This window comes from Microcaecilia unicolor, chromosome 1 (genome assembly GCF_901765095.1).
Source record: "Microcaecilia unicolor chromosome 1, aMicUni1.1, whole genome shotgun sequence".
Lineage (NCBI taxonomy): Eukaryota > Metazoa > Chordata > Amphibia > Gymnophiona > Siphonopidae > Microcaecilia > Microcaecilia unicolor.
In genome coordinates, this window is record NC_044031.1 from 713,694,260 (window position 1) to 713,709,886 (window position 15,627).

Sequence of the window (15,627 nt, forward strand, 5' to 3'; positions counted from 1 at the left end):
GCGGTAAACAATGTCATCTGGTTCACCTTTATCTACATATTTATTCATGCCTTCAAAAAAAAAAAAAAAAAAAATAGCAGACTGGTGAGGCAAGACTTCCCCACCGAAATCCATGTTGGTTTTGTTCCATCAATCCAAGCCTATGAACATGTTCAGTAATTTTGAGGCCTTTTTATTAAGCTGCCCTAAGCACAAGCATATGCTTACTGCTTACTGTGTAGGAGTGGAGGAGTGGCCTAGTGGTTAGGGTGGTGGACTTTGGTCCTGGGGAACTGAGGCACTGAGTTCGATTCCCACTTCAGGCACAGGCAGCTCCTTGTGACTCTGGGCAAGTCAACCCTCCATTGCCCCATGTAAACCACACTGAGCCTGCCATGAGTGGGAAAGCGCGGGGTACAAATGTAACAAAAAAACAACAACCTTAAAATGGTGTATGTAGGATGTGCTCAAGTGTCCTGCGATAAATGCCAAACTGGCGGGTGCAGACCAAGCACTAAAAAATATTATTTTATTGTTCTGTGGACAGGGCATGTCTGTGCTAATCAATTAATGCAGTTCCATTAACTGATTAGCACAGGATTACTGCATGAGCCCTTACCGCCTACAAAATAGGTGTTATGTGGTAACTTTTTTTTTAATGGCCTTGAGCTAATGACATTTGTGCATGGCTATTAATGCAAAAAAATGAAAAAAAGTTAGCCACTTTACTGCTGCAGTAAATATGGCCTTTAAGTGTGTAGGAAAACCCCCTTTGTATTTTATAATGTCTATTCCAGTTTTTCTAGCAGCAATGTTAGGCTCACTGGTCTATAATTTCCTGGGTCACCTTTGGAACCCTTTTTTTTTTTTTTTTAATTGTTCCATTAGCCACCCTCCATTCTCCAGGTACCACAATGGTCGATTATTGTAGTTTTATGTTATGTTTTATGATTTTGTGCGTTTGCTTGTAATCTGCCCAGCGTAAAGGTGGAATATAAATTTTAATAAATGAAACAAAATGAAAATAAAAGTCACAATGTGGTACTTTTACAAAGGTGCACTAGTGTTTTTCCATGTGTGCTAAACGATAGAGATGCCCATATATTCCTATGGGAGTTTCTAGTGTTTAGTGCATGCTAAAAACAAACACACCTTTGTAGAAGACCCCTAAAATTACTAATAAAAGATCTCCAATTTAATTTTTTCATTTTATCAGTACTCTAGAGTGCATACCATCCAGTCCAGGTGATTTGCCCTATTACATCTTCCAGATTTACAAAGATTTGTTTCAGTTTCTTTCCCTCATCACCATTAAATACCATTTCTAGCATGGGTCCCACATCTTCCTCAGTGAAGACCGAAGCAAGACTTCAATTAGTCTCTCTGCTAAGGCCTTGTCCCCCTGAGTGCCCTTTAACCCCTTGATCATCTAGCGGCCCAACTGATTCTTTTACAGACTTCTTGCTTTGAAATGTAACTTTAATTGTACAGAATTGTATGTGCTTTTTACTTCTGAAGCAAGCTTCATTCCAAAATCCTCTTTCCCATCTTTATCAGCGCTATGCATTTCACTTGCCAGTCCTTATGCTGTTTCCTATTACCTTCAATTGGATCCTTCTTCCATTATCTCAAAGATGTTCTTTTAAGGCTACTAATTTTAATTTACTAGTCTTAATATATTACCATTCAGTTGCAATCCACATCAAAGTGGTTTATAAATTAATACAGGAAAGAAAACAAAATACAGAAAAAGAAAAACCGAAGCAATGTATTAACTCAAAACTCCTCAGACCCTGGAGGTGATGCATGATTCCCAAATGTTGACCAACAATAACTGTAGAGATAGTGAGCAGCATTTTAGAAAGAACATACAAAATAGAATCAAGACGTCCAGGTCAGGATGTCTCATGCTCTACTAGTATGCAAAGTAGAACCTATTCTAAATTACAATGAAAAATGGATGTTTATGCACTGGTTCTGTGAAACACCAGCATCTAATTTAGAACCACAAATGTCTAAAGTATCAATGGGTCCAAAATGGGCCCTTAAAAGTTTATGTTCTGAAATACCAACAAAACAAGTGGAAGAAATCCAAAAAGACCAGACTGAAAACACAGATGGTAAGAGCACCAAAAATGTTTTATTAGGACCCTACACGGTTCGTGTTTCAGCTGAAAAGGCTTTCTTCAGGGGTCTTCAAACTGACGTATACAGATGTTCCTCCAAAATTCTCACGGAATTAAAAGATATGAACGCTGGTGCTATCCGAACAGAGCACAGACATGAAGCCTAATAAAACATTTTTGGTGCTCTTACCATCTGTGTTTTCAGTCTGGTCTTTTTGGATTTCTTCCGCTTGTTTTGTTGTTTTGTGCGTTTGGCATTTTTTTTGCTGGAGATTTGGACTCTTTTTTTTGTTGTTCTCTGAAATACCAACAAACAGTTGTTAGGCATTTTAGAAACAAACGTTTTTCTTAAGCTGTCACAGAGTCTAATATCCTTTGCTAGTTTCACTTTCGGGGAAGGGGGCACCAACCACTGGAAGATTAAAGGGGCACTTTTCCCTAATCTCTCCAGAGGAGCACTACTAACTAAGAGGTTCTTTTACTAGGATGATTAAACAGATAATCATTAGTGCATGCTAAATAAGACACCCATTATATCCCAGATTTGTAAAATTGTGACTCAGACATGCTGATTACTTAAACATCTAAATGCCTGCTTATGCATGTACAAAACAAGCACCAATATATGTTCATACTAGAAAATCTTCACTGCCTCCCAGTTAAGATTAGGGCCAATGTAAGGTTTTTGGTATATATGTATGTGTGTGTGTATATATATATATATATAATTTTTTTTTTTTTTTTTTAACTGCATCAATTTTCTGGAAGAGAACCTGTGCCCAGTTTCTTAGCCATTGACTGATATCTTCTCAAGGGAACTATGAAGTACTCCTCACTGTCTAAAATTCATTGGGAGTGCACTTGGAAACACGTAGTTCCAGCAATAGTCCCAACATGTTAGAACAAGCTGCCAGCAGGATTACGCTTACAGAATTCTCTCTTTTAGTTTCGGAAAGGACCGAAGACCTGGCCGGTTTTGGATTCTTTTAAATAGCTAAAACTTCACTACCACTTATAGCAAAATCCTTGGTTGAAACCAAGCATGATTTTCTATTAGAAGGTACTGGGTTTCTTTTATTCCAATTGCATTGTTTGGGAAGTTGCATAATAAGCAAAATCACATAGTATCACTGACAACATACATGGATTATAAGTAGGATTTCTATTCTTAGTTGGAGTTCTTTCCCAGTACAAAAACAAACAACAAAAAATAATGGTGTTTATCAGTGATCTCACAGGTAGGTACCATATCACTACTGGAAAACATTTTCCTGTTGATTTAAATATATCCATTTCTGCAGTTGAGAGCCCTCATTATGGAAAAGGCACAGCAGGAGAATGGGGGAGGCAATAGGAGAGATGAGAGAGTACTAGTGGAGTAGAAAGGGGGGGGGGGGGTTGTGTTCAGCCAACAAACTCCTGCTTTATTTTATTTTTGCACCAGGACATTTTAGCAGCATTCATTGGTAATTGAACCTTTTCATTTTAGGTTTTAATCAGATTACATTACACTTATTGTACATGTTTGGATGGACTCATACTGTTACTTACCCTGATCCCCTGAGGTTTAAGTGAAAACATGATGGAGGAATTGTACTGTTAGGTTTTGTTGACTGTTAAATGTTATTGTCTGGCATTGGTGATATTCACAAGAGTGAAAAAAAAAGTCCTGAGTAAAAGAGTTTTAGGCAGGGCTTTTTTTTTTTTTTTTGCACTGGTACACGATGGTACGGTGTACCAGTGCTCTTCTTTTTTTTTTTTTTATCTGCTACCCGTCCATAGGCGCTGGATCGGGGGAAGCCACAGGTGCCATGGTAGCTCTTCCCGGTTTTTCAACTTGTTTGTTTCGTACAGCAGCAGCACTTCAGAGAAAGTTGCTTGTGCCAGCCCCAGAGTCTCTTCTGTTGCACCCCACCCACCATGAAGTAATTTCCTGTTTCCACAGGAGGCGCAGCAGAGAGGAGACTCTGGGACAAGCAAAGATAACTTTCTCTGAAATGGGCACAGAAGGGAGGGAGGGAGACATGCTGGACAATGGGAGGGAGAGGAGATAGGGAGAGATGTTGGACCCTGGACCCAAAGGTGGAGGGGAGGGATAGTTGTCAGATCATGGGGTGGAAGGAGAGAAGAGAGATCATTAGGTGGGATAAATGTCTGATCATGGGATGGAAGGGAGGAATGGAGAGGAGAGTGCAGATACCAGGTACAGGGAGAGATCATGAGAGAGGGGCCTATAAAATACTGTGTGGAGTAGAACAGATAGATATGAATCACTTATTTACTCTTTTCAAAAATACAAGGACTAAGGGACATACAACAAATCTACTAAGTAGTACATGTAAATCAAAACTAGAGAAAATGTTTTCAATGATGCCTTTTTATATGCTCCATAGGTACTGTGGGTGTGTGGCTACTGTAGAGGCAGAGCCATGGATAGTGACCCTGCCCCAAAGGTTGTCCTGTATGAGTGCCATACCTTTTTTCCTACCAAAAAAAATAAAATAAAAAATCTGATTTTAGTACTTTTTATATTAGATATGTGGAATAATCTATGTTTTTCCTCCATTTGCTAATAAACACATTCAACAAAACAAAACAAAACAAAACACTTGTCATTTAGTAGACATGGAAAAAAAAGCACCAATGAAATTAATTATCCCATAAATTATATTAATCTTTCATTCCCTGGTGAAAATCTTGTGCAAATGCATTATGTGGATTACCACACACACACAAACTTCAGACCTATTTCCTCCCAAAGGAGCTTTTTCACCTTGTCAGCTTCCTGGCTCTGAAAACCATTTTCTGATTTCTTTCTTGACCCTGTTTCTCTACTCTTATATGACCTCCAATTGCACAGCAGAGGAGCAGCATAATGGTTAGTGAAGTAGCTGAGAACCATGGGGACTGGATTTGATCTCCACTGCAGCTCCTTGTGGCTTTATTGCCCCAAGTACAAAAACTTAAATTGTGAGCCCACTAAGACAGAGAAAGTACCTGCATATAATAAATATAAATCACTTTGGCTGTACCACAGAAAGGTGGTATATCATATCTTTGACCCTTTACTAGAAAGTTCAGGAACATATCTGTCCTAAACTCTGATGACTTCATACTCAATTGTGACCCTTTCCTGGATAATTTTAGCTCATGTTCCTTGGATGAACAAGTTTCAGTTTGGAATGACACCCTTTGCTATGCTTTAGATAGTGTGGCACCTGTGTGCCTCCATATTTTTAAAGCTAGGAAATCTAAACTATGGTCTATAATTATTATGTTGTACTTTTCATCAAATGTTGTAAGCCACATAGAGCCTGCCTTGGAGGGATTATGCAGGATATAAATGTTCACAATAAATAAATACATCTTAAGAATCAGATTCGTCAAGCTGAGATACTTTTTAAGACTGGTGTCTCCCAGCTGAGCTCTCTTTTCAAAGCAAGCTAGGATTTCAAAAAGTACAAAGACTAGGGGACACTCAATGAAGTTACATAGAAATACTTTCAAAACAAATAGGAGGAAATATTATTTCACTCAACAAGTAGTTAAGCTTTGAAACTCTTTGCCAAAGGATGTAGTAACAGCGGTTAGCATAGCTAGGTTTAAAAAAAGGTTTTGACAAGTTCCCGGAATTAAAGTCCATTGTCTGCTATTGAAACTGTATTTGCTACTTATGAGGCTCTTTTACTAACGCACAGCATATGCTAACACAATTAGAGTGCACTAAGTGCCACAAGGCCCATAGGTATAAAATAGGGCATACAGTACGTTAGTAAAAGGGCCCCTTAAGGTGCAATGTGGCACTTATGAGAGAGCTTGAGTTCATATATCAACAAAGCCTTCAACCTAGTTTCCTGAATGGATTAAAATATCCCCAGCACTGCTCAGCCACAACAACCAAGTTCTAGAATGTATATAGCATTGCTTTCATTATCCCCCCCCCCCCCCAACAACAAAAAAAAAAAAAAAAACCCACAACAATTAGGAGGTAAGATGCTAATATGGAGGCATTCATATTTTTTCCAACAATGAGATGCATGATCAGAATTTTGTGTGACTGCAGAATCAGTAAATTTCTTTTTCAATTGTAGCATTATAGCCATCAAACAGCATTGCAGTGCTTCAAAACCATGTATGATAGCTAATTAGGTAATACTTTTTTTTGCTAAAAATCTCAATTGCTAGCACACTGGATGCCCTTGTGCTAACAGATTCTTTACAACTTGATGTGCTATAAGTCTCTGCTTTATATAATTGTTACATATTAATTTGGACCATCCTGCATTTACCAGTACTTCCCTGAATTATTATAATCTGGAAAAAAAAGCATATCAAAAATCCAAAATCATTGCTTCAGCCATGAGTTACTTAGTTACTGATCAACTTCTAGAACACATGGTTCTCTTGTTTAAAAGGTATGAGCTACATTTGTACTTAGCCACAGAAAGGGGTCTGGTTATCAAATTAGCTACAATAAATATTCAGATACATTTTTACTCAATTGACATGTTCATTTTGAAAACCAGATCTACTTGCAGCTGCTGACAGCTAAATTTGTACACCAGTAATTTCACTACATTTAAAGCCTCCCACAGATACAGATGCAAACAGACACATGGTAGAACTACACGCTGCTGGCTCAGCACGCTGCTTCTAACAACATTAACTACAAAATATGCAGTGGCTATACAGTAATCAATCAGCATTCAAATTACTGCCACATTAAAATAAGGCAGTAATCCCCAGCTCCTACAAAATGACCCCCATCACTGAGCAGTAATTTGCTCACACACCGACAGGAAGGGTGACATTTAAAGAAACAAGCCATTATCTGCATCTCCCCCATCAAATCCCTAGTAGTCTAGCAGCCCCCCTCCACCAACTCCGTGCCTCGACATTACAGGGAAAAAAATATGCTGGCGTCTAGCGGCACCTCCCCCGAATGGGAGAAAAGCCTTAGTCAATCAATTCACCATCTATATATTACAATATAATGAACCATTAGCTATGGAAGAAGGTGTAGACATACACTTTTTAAGTACTAACTGGTGACAAATCACTTAGGCTTTATGCGTGACCTGATATAATTAAGCTCCTACAATAAAACGATTTGCACGTTACCATCTCTATATAATATCCTCTCCTGGCCCGACACAAATCAGCTCCTTCATAAATTATCAGGAGTGACGTTTCACCAGTGAATTCATAACAATGATGTTATCAGGTTGTATATTAAAGGAACGATCCAGTGTGTGGGTGGCAGGTAATATGAAAGACTTACCTTGAATAAATTACTACTAATTCTTTGCTGATCTTAAAATACTTTGCTTTCTGTGTTTTAAGTTAGGCAGATTTTTTTTTTTTTTGGGGGGGGGGGGGGGGGGCGGAAGGGAATGAATTGCACCATCACAGCACCCCACCTTACATGCGAGGGCATGTAACGCAGGCCAGTGTAGCAACTGTCCGTGTAGTAGATGCCAGGCAGATGCTGGGCTCTACTCCTGCGTTTACCGTACATGCTTTGCACGCAGTACCTACAAAAACCCATAGCACCTTAATACACAAACTACTTAACATTTCTAGAGCGCTACTAGGGTTACGCAGCGCTGTACAATTTAACAAAGAGAGACAGTCCCTGTTCAAAAAGCTTACAATCTAATACAATTTGTTTTAAAAACACAAATAAAAATAACATAACGTCCGACTTGCTATAGTTCTGCGTAACTGAAAAATTAAACCTAAGAATCATGTCGATAACTAGATTTCTTTTAATACTATACCAAATCACCGCATTTGGCTACCCTCCTATGTTCACACGCATCCAAGGACCGGGGATCCTACTGCCTCTCACGGTCTGGCGTCTCTTCCTGTCTCTCTTTCACTCTCCTCGGTCCAGCTCCAGCATGACTGCCAACCTCATCCACGTCCACGATCTGCCACATATCCCTCGTTCTCAGTCCCTCGGACCTACCTTTAAACTTGTCTTTTAAGTTTGAGATCGCCACAGTAATAGATACAAGCTGCCATCAACTAGCCCCGAAACTTTCTCTTCTCTCTCCTCCAACGCGTCCCGCCCTTCTAGAAACAGGAAGCTGCGTCAGATAGGGGCGGGACCGCGGCAGGGAGAAAACTTCGAGGCAGGTTATAGGCAGAGCGTCCAAATTGCTGCTATCAAGGAGGTTTAATGACTGGAGCCAGCATGACGTGAAAAAGCTGAAGGCAAACCCACCTCGTAGCCGCCATATCGATCAGATCAAAGCAAACTATCAGCTGCTGTAGCAAGCAAGGCAGTTAGATTGAGAACGGGAGACGGCATGAGCCTATCTAGCCCATTATATGGACTGAAGCCAGTAGGCGGAGATTTCTACCACTGTCGCTCATTCAAAACAATAGCAAAAGATTATTAGAAATAACGGACTACTACTACTACTACTATTACTACTATTTAGCATTTCTATGTAAATAATCAAAAGCTGTTACAGTTCAATAGGCAGTTCTTTAAAAAGTGGAGGACAAAAGATTTTTTTTTTTACTTATTTTACAACTTTTTAATTTATTTGAAAGCTTTCCATATGTAGATACAAATATCATGAAATAAAAATTTAGTATTACTAAAACAGCTTTAAAATGATTGTAGCTGGTAGAAGTTCTGTTTTTTGTGCTCATTTTTCTACACTGTTCTATACAATACAGATGGCCAAATTTCAGTGAGGATATCCTGTTTCCTGATGGGCTCATCTTAACTATTATTGTAATCTGCCTGGTGTTATAAAGAAGAAATATATTGAAATTACATTAAAGTGAAATTAAACTCTCCTTTCCTTGGGACACATGGAATCACATCTTCACTTCATCTGTTTTGTAGAAGTTTACATTTTAGATACACAACTGGATTACTCTGTTTTTTAAACATGTTTCAGGGACAAGTGGTTTATAAGTCAAAATAAAAATAAATATTTTGTTTCATGCAGATCCCTTTAGTTTAAAATGGGTTATAAGTCCGTAATGCAGTCCACTGGTTTTCTTATATTTTGTTCTTGTGATGACTTACACTGTGCCAAAACTGAAAACTCTTACCTCTTCAATCTGGATGATAATAAAAGGAGCTCATTGTGAACACTATCTACCTAAAAAGGTTGTTTTGGGGCTGTACATGAGAAATTTTAATATTGCATGTAATAAGAATAGTTTTTGTTCCTGGTCATGCATCCAAAGGTTATATAATCCAAGAAAGCCAGTTAATCGTTGAACTTATTAGTGGAACAAAACCACAGAGGCATGGTATGGTTGCATTTTCAGTATGGTAATGCTAGAGCCCAGCTAAGGAACAAGTTATTTTGAGTTAGTCTGCACTGGACCAAACTTGCTTTCTTTGTGCCATCATCATCCAGTTGGATAGGCAGTGTCTTGACCTTGTGCTGGACCTAAACCATAATTCTGCTCAGTGTTCTGTTATTTTTATTCTTAATGTCTCAGCTTTCTGGTTACAGGTTTAGCTACCTGATATATCTATTCTCTGGACTTTATTGCTTAATTAATTTGCCCTGTGAATCTGTATTGTGGTGTACTTCTCTGTCTTCTAACCCAGAACTCAAAAAAAGACAAAAAGAAAATAAAACAAAAAAAGAACTTTCTCTCCCTTTCTGCCTAGCTCTGATAGTAGTGAGCATAGGCTTTTCAAACTGTTTCTTGTCCTTTACCCTGCTAACTTTAGCTGTAGCATTCTAACTTTGGCTATACACTGTGGACAAGTTCTGCCAGGTTTATTTTCCATTGCTAGTCCTAGTTAAAAATAAAAAAAGCAGCTTTAGTCTTACAACTGGCTTAGGGGTCCTTTTACTAAGCCGCATAAGCGTCTAAGCGCACCCAACTCGTGCCAAAATGGAGTTACCAGCCGACTACCATGTGGCTCTTGTGGTAATTTCATTTTTGGCACGCGTCCACTATGCGTGGCTGAAAAATATTTTTTATTTTCTGGCGCGTGTAATGGACGCGCACCAAGTGGCATTTGGTGTGCATAGGTCATTATTGCCCAGTTACCGTGCGAGTCTTTACTGCTAGCTCAATGGCTGGCTTAAGGTAAGGTCTCAGATGCAAAATGGACGTGCGGCAATTTTCATTTTGTCGCACGTCCATTTGACAAAAATTTTAAAAAGGCCTTTTTTACAGGCACACTAAAAAATGGATTGGCATGCACCCAAAACCGCGCCTACACCACAAGCAATTTTTTAGCGTGCCTTTCTAAAAGGACTCCTTAATTAGCTTTTACATTGCAGAGACTGCTATAATTATTGGGGATATGTCAGGTTCTCAGGTTCAGAGCCCGCGAGGCCGGGCTCTGGAGCAAATGTGAGCCCTTGGGCTGCTGACAAGGAGTGACAGCAGCAGGCAAAACCCACCAACCAACGCTGGGCAAGCACACCGACACCGGCAGGGACTGCAGGCACCGCCCAGCGAGCCGGAACACACGGACTGGAACACTGGACTGGAATTCCCCGGACTGGAGGGCACAGGACTGGAACCCCGGACCGGAACACTGGACGGGAATCCCCCGGACTGGAAGACACTGGACTGGAGCACACCGGACTGGTCCACACAGCTTCACCTGCACTTACTGTAGCTACTAAGCCCCCCAGGAGTTGAGCTCCTGGGTTCGAGTAGCTGGCAGGACTTACTGGACGACACAGGGACCAGGACTAGAACAAGCTGTAACTGAAGTGCACCTAACTCCTAAAGTGACCAAAAGTGTTCCTAAGCCCAGCACCAACAGAAAAGCTCCTAAGCCCTCCACTAACAGCAGTGCTCCTAACAGAAACTAACAGGGGTGCCCCTACGCCCTACACTAACAGAAGTGCAGGGAAGCCACAAGGGAAAAGGAAGGGAAGACAAACGCCAGACCTAACGCTGGTGCTTCCTAAGGACCAAGCTGCAGCAGCTAAACATGGGTTCTCACCCCGGTGCTTCCTAAGCACCCAGCTACAGCAGCTAAACACAGGTCACGAGGAAAAGCGGGGAAAACACAAGGAAACAAGCAGGAAAGCCAAATACCCAAACAACAAAAGGTGCTTCCTAAACACTTGTAACAAGGGTGCTCCCAGCACCAAACTCCAGCACTGCACTAACAGCAGTGCTACACACTGTAGCAAAAAGGGAAAGCAGAGGAGCCAAAGGGAAAAACAGGGAAGTCAAACACACAAGTCACAAGTGCACACTGCACTAAACTAACCTGGACCTAAAGCAAGTAGCCAGAAGCAAACGTTGCGAAGGCTCTGAAGGAAAGAACACCACTTCCTTATCAAGGCCCTCCCTGATGATGTCACACTCCCTAGACCCAGGCAACAGCACACTGACCCAGAGAGCACACTGAAACCCATAGAGGCCCAACCCACACCAATGCAACACCGTGAAGCACTTGAAGCCAGTATACCCAAAGAGATTTAGAGCAACTCAGACTACACCCACAGCTGTAGTGAAGTGAGACAATTAGAGCCATGCTGCTGGAAGCTGCCAGCACAGAGAGACAGAGCCAGCTCAGAAAGGACAGGGAAAAGAAACAGAAGCCAGCTAAGAAGCTGACCCCCAAGAAAGAGGTAAGTTTGAGAGGGGTTCTGACCCCAATCATAACAGGATATTTAGATTAAAAGGAGAAAAGTTAGCTTCTAGCTGAATTTGACTATTTTAGCAAACTGTAACATTGCTTGCCCCAGAACTTTTTTGATAGAGGACTTGGCTGACTCACTGGGACTTATAGTCCCAATTACCCTCCCTAGGGTTTTCTACTCGTATATAAACAACCCAAAAGTCATTAATGTTACTTCTCAGTCATACACAGGCAATCTTACAGACTGTTAACCCTATCATAGTACACCTGTTCATACCCATTCCAACCCATCAAGATTACTTTTATTCTGTGTAAATATTGTGGTGCTTTAGTTCCAAGGCATACCATCAGGAGGCTTAAAGCGTGTCCTATCTGTCTTCGGTTTGCTAGTATAAAACATGAGCTCAGCAAAGTACAGCAGGAACTGGATACAATTAAAGCAGCTTCTATTACTGCACGGGGTCCCGTCGACACGCACACTTGACTGACACAGTCCTGAGCTATGTGTGTGTGTAGTTCTTCTCTGGCTGCAGGCTCCTTGATTGCTTTGCTTCCATGCACCTGGGTCTACTCTCTCTCTCTGCCTGGCTTCCAGGCTCCATGATTGCTTTGCTTCCACCCACCTGTGTCTGCTCTCTCTCTCTGCCTGGCTTCCCTTGCTTCTCTTCTATTGGTCTTCCGGTTCCTCCTTCCCCTGCTCTTGTCCTACGGCTGTGCTCCTTTTCCCTGCTGGTCCCTGCTGATGTCAAACGCCAGCACTTTATCAGCTGAGCTCTTTCTGGACTCCATGCTTCGGCTTCAACTTTGGTAGGTGTTACTTGCTCAGTAGTGTGCTTCTTCTCTACTTTGACCCTCGTTGCTGACTTTGCCTGTACCTGGATTACTCTCTTGACCTGCTGCCTGCTTACTGACTTTGCCTGTACCTGGATTACTCTCTTGCCAGCTGTTGCTGTGAGACTTCAACCTGTCGGATGCAGATTGGAAAGTTCCATCTAAGGAATCGGAAAGAAATAGAGAGATTGTGGATGCTTTACAAAGTGCTCTGCTTAGACAAATGGTGACAGAACCCATGAGGGAAGGAGCAATGTTGGACCTGATGCTCACAAATGGGGAAAGTGTGTCTAATGTTCGAGTGGGTGCCCACCTGGGAAGCAGTGATCATCAAATAGTTTGGTTTGATATAACAGCTAAGGTGGAAGGCAACCACTCAAAATTCAAAGTCCTGGATTCAAACATGCCGACTTTAGCAAAATGAGGGAATACCTGAAGAAAGAGCTGATGGGCTGAGAGGACATACGAGAAGTGGAAAGGCAGTGGACCAGGCTGAAAGGAGCTATAAATGTGGCTATTAACCTTTATGTAAGGAGAGTAAATAATAGCAAGAGATAAAGATAACCAATATGGTTCTCTAAGCAAGTGGCTGAGAAAATAAAGGCTAAAGAGTCGGCGTTCATGAAATACAGAAAAACTCAAGAAAAGGAGCATAGAGAGGAATACCAGATGAAACTGAAAGAAGCCAAGAGAGAGATGTGTCTGACAAAAGCAAAAATGGAAGAACAAATGGCTAGAAATGTAAGGAGGGGGCGACAATAATATTTTTCAGGTATATTAGTGAAAGGAGGAAGACTAAAAATAGAATTGTGAGACTGAAAGATGCTGTGAACCGCTAAGTGGAGAATGATGAGGAAAAAGCAAATGTGCTAAACAAATACTTCTGTGTTCACAGAAGAAAATTCTGGAGAATGACCACAATTGACTGGCAAAGGTACATATGAAAATGGAGTGGATATAGCACCATTTACGGAAGAAAGTGTTTATGTTTAATCATTTTTATTGTCAAAATATGCTGCATAATACATCACAAGCATGAAATAAAACATTACAACGTAGATCAGCTATGTTGAGTTTTCCATTAACCGATAGCTTTACAACCCCAAATCCTGAACTAAGTAACTCCCCCCACTCCCCCTGTTCCCCACCCCCCTTGTGAGTCAAGGAAGAAAGTGTTTATGAACAACTTTAAAAACTGAAGGTGGACAAAGCCATGGGACTAGATGGGATCCATCCGAGGATATTGAGGGAGCTCAGAGAGGTTCTGGTGGGTCCTCTTAAAGATTTGTTTAATAAATCCTTGGAGATGGGGGAGGTTCCTTGGGATTAAAGAAGAGCAGATGTGGTCCCTCTTAACAAAAGTGGTGATAGAGAAGAAGCTGGAAACTACAGGCTGGTATTGGTAAGCCTCACTTCGGTTATTGGAAAAGTAATGGAAGCGATGCTGAAGGAAAGCATAGTGAATTTCCTGGAATTCAATAGATTGCAAGATCTAAGACAACATGGTTTTACCAAAGGTAAATCATGCCAAACGAATCTGATTGAATTCTTTGACTGGGTGACCAGAGAACTGGATTAAGGATGTGCGCTAGATGTAATCTACTTAGATTTTGACACAGTTCCTCATAGGAGGCGCTTGAATAAACTTGACAGGCTGAAGTTAGGACCCAAAGTAGTGAACTGGATTAGGAACTGGTTGACAGACAGATGCCAGAGGGTGGTGGTTAATGGAATTCATTGGAGGAAGGAAAGGTGAATAGTGGAGTGCCTCAAGGATCGGTGATGGGGCCGATTCTGTTCAATATATTTGTGAGCAACATTGCCGAAGGTTTAGAAGGTAAGATCTGCCTTTTTGCAGATTATACCAAAATTTGTAACAGAGTGGACACTCTGGAGGGAGTGGAAAACATGAAAAAAGGATCTGAAGAAGTTAGAAGAATGGTCTAATGTTTGGCAGTTAAAATTCAATGGTAAGAAGTGCGCTTAGGGAATAGAAATCCAAGGGAGACATATGTGCTAGGCGGTGAGAAGTTGATATGAACAGACAGGGAGAGGGATCTTGGGGTGATAGTATCTAAGGATCTGAAGGTGATGAAACAGTGTAACAAGGCAGTAGCCATAGCCAGAAGGATGCTAGGCTGTATAGAGAGAGGTGTAACCAGCAGAACAAAGGGGGTGTTGATGCCCCTGTACAAGTTGTTGGTAAGGCCCCACCTGGAGTACTGTGTTCAGTTTTGGAGGTTGCATCTTGCTAAAGATGTAAGAAGACTCAAAGTGGTCCAGAGGAAGGTGGCAGGAATGATATGGGGCTTGCGCCAAAGGACATATGAGAAGAGACTAGAAGACCTGAATATGTACACCCTGGAGGCACGGGAGATATGATTCAGACGTTTAAATACTTGAAAGGTATTAATATAGAAACAAATATTTTCCAGAGAAGGAAAAGTGGTAAAACTAGAGAACATGAATTAAGGTTGCTGGGTGGTAGACGTAGGAGAAATGTCAGAAAATTATTTTCATGGAGAGGGTGGTGGATGCCTGAAATGACCTCCCGAAGGAGGTGGTGTAAAAATTAAAAAAGTGGGATGAACGCAGAGAATCTCTAATTATAAAATGAATAGAAAAAAACAAAACTTAAAGGATTGCATATGTGTCTGCATGTCAAGTGGTGCTTAGATGGCAACTCTGGCTGCATCAACTAATACCGATGCTGGGCTGCCTTATACGGTCCAAGTCCCGCATATGGCAATGGGCTGGAGAGAGCTTTGATGGAAATTCCAGTGGTTTGGAACATGAGGACATTGGCAGGGTGGGGACCAGAGCTGAGAGGGAGAGAAGGGAAAACTGAACTAAGGGCTGAGCTTGCACGCTTTTTACCGCTGCTGCTGCCGGCCGCCGTAACCCCAACGAGATAAGTCAAGATGACTTTTAAAATTCGGAGGGAGGGGGCCTGGAACTTGAAGGGAGGGAGGGAGGGAGGAAGGGAGGGACGATGACCCTGGAACTGGGAGGGAGAGAGACCCTGGAACAGGGAGGGAGAGAGGGAGACCCTGGAACTGGGAGTGAGGGAGGGAGGGAGGGAGACCCTGG

The 15,627-nt window shown here is 41.4% G+C and overlaps 1 protein-coding gene across 4 annotated transcripts in view; it reads right to left on the reverse strand.

Moving 5' to 3' along the window:
* The window catches only part of LOC115459567 (tropomodulin-3-like), a 130,606-nt gene extending 122,411 nt beyond the window's left edge, over positions 1 to 8,195 (reverse strand). For all 4 annotated transcript variants that reach the window (XM_030189397.1, XM_030189392.1, XM_030189388.1 and 1 more), the window contains exon 1: positions 8,077 to 8,195. The gene's annotated coding sequence lies outside the window, so the exon portion shown is untranslated. The remainder of the gene's footprint in view (positions 1 to 8,076) is intronic.
* Positions 8,196 to 15,627: the final 7,432 nt, after the last annotated feature.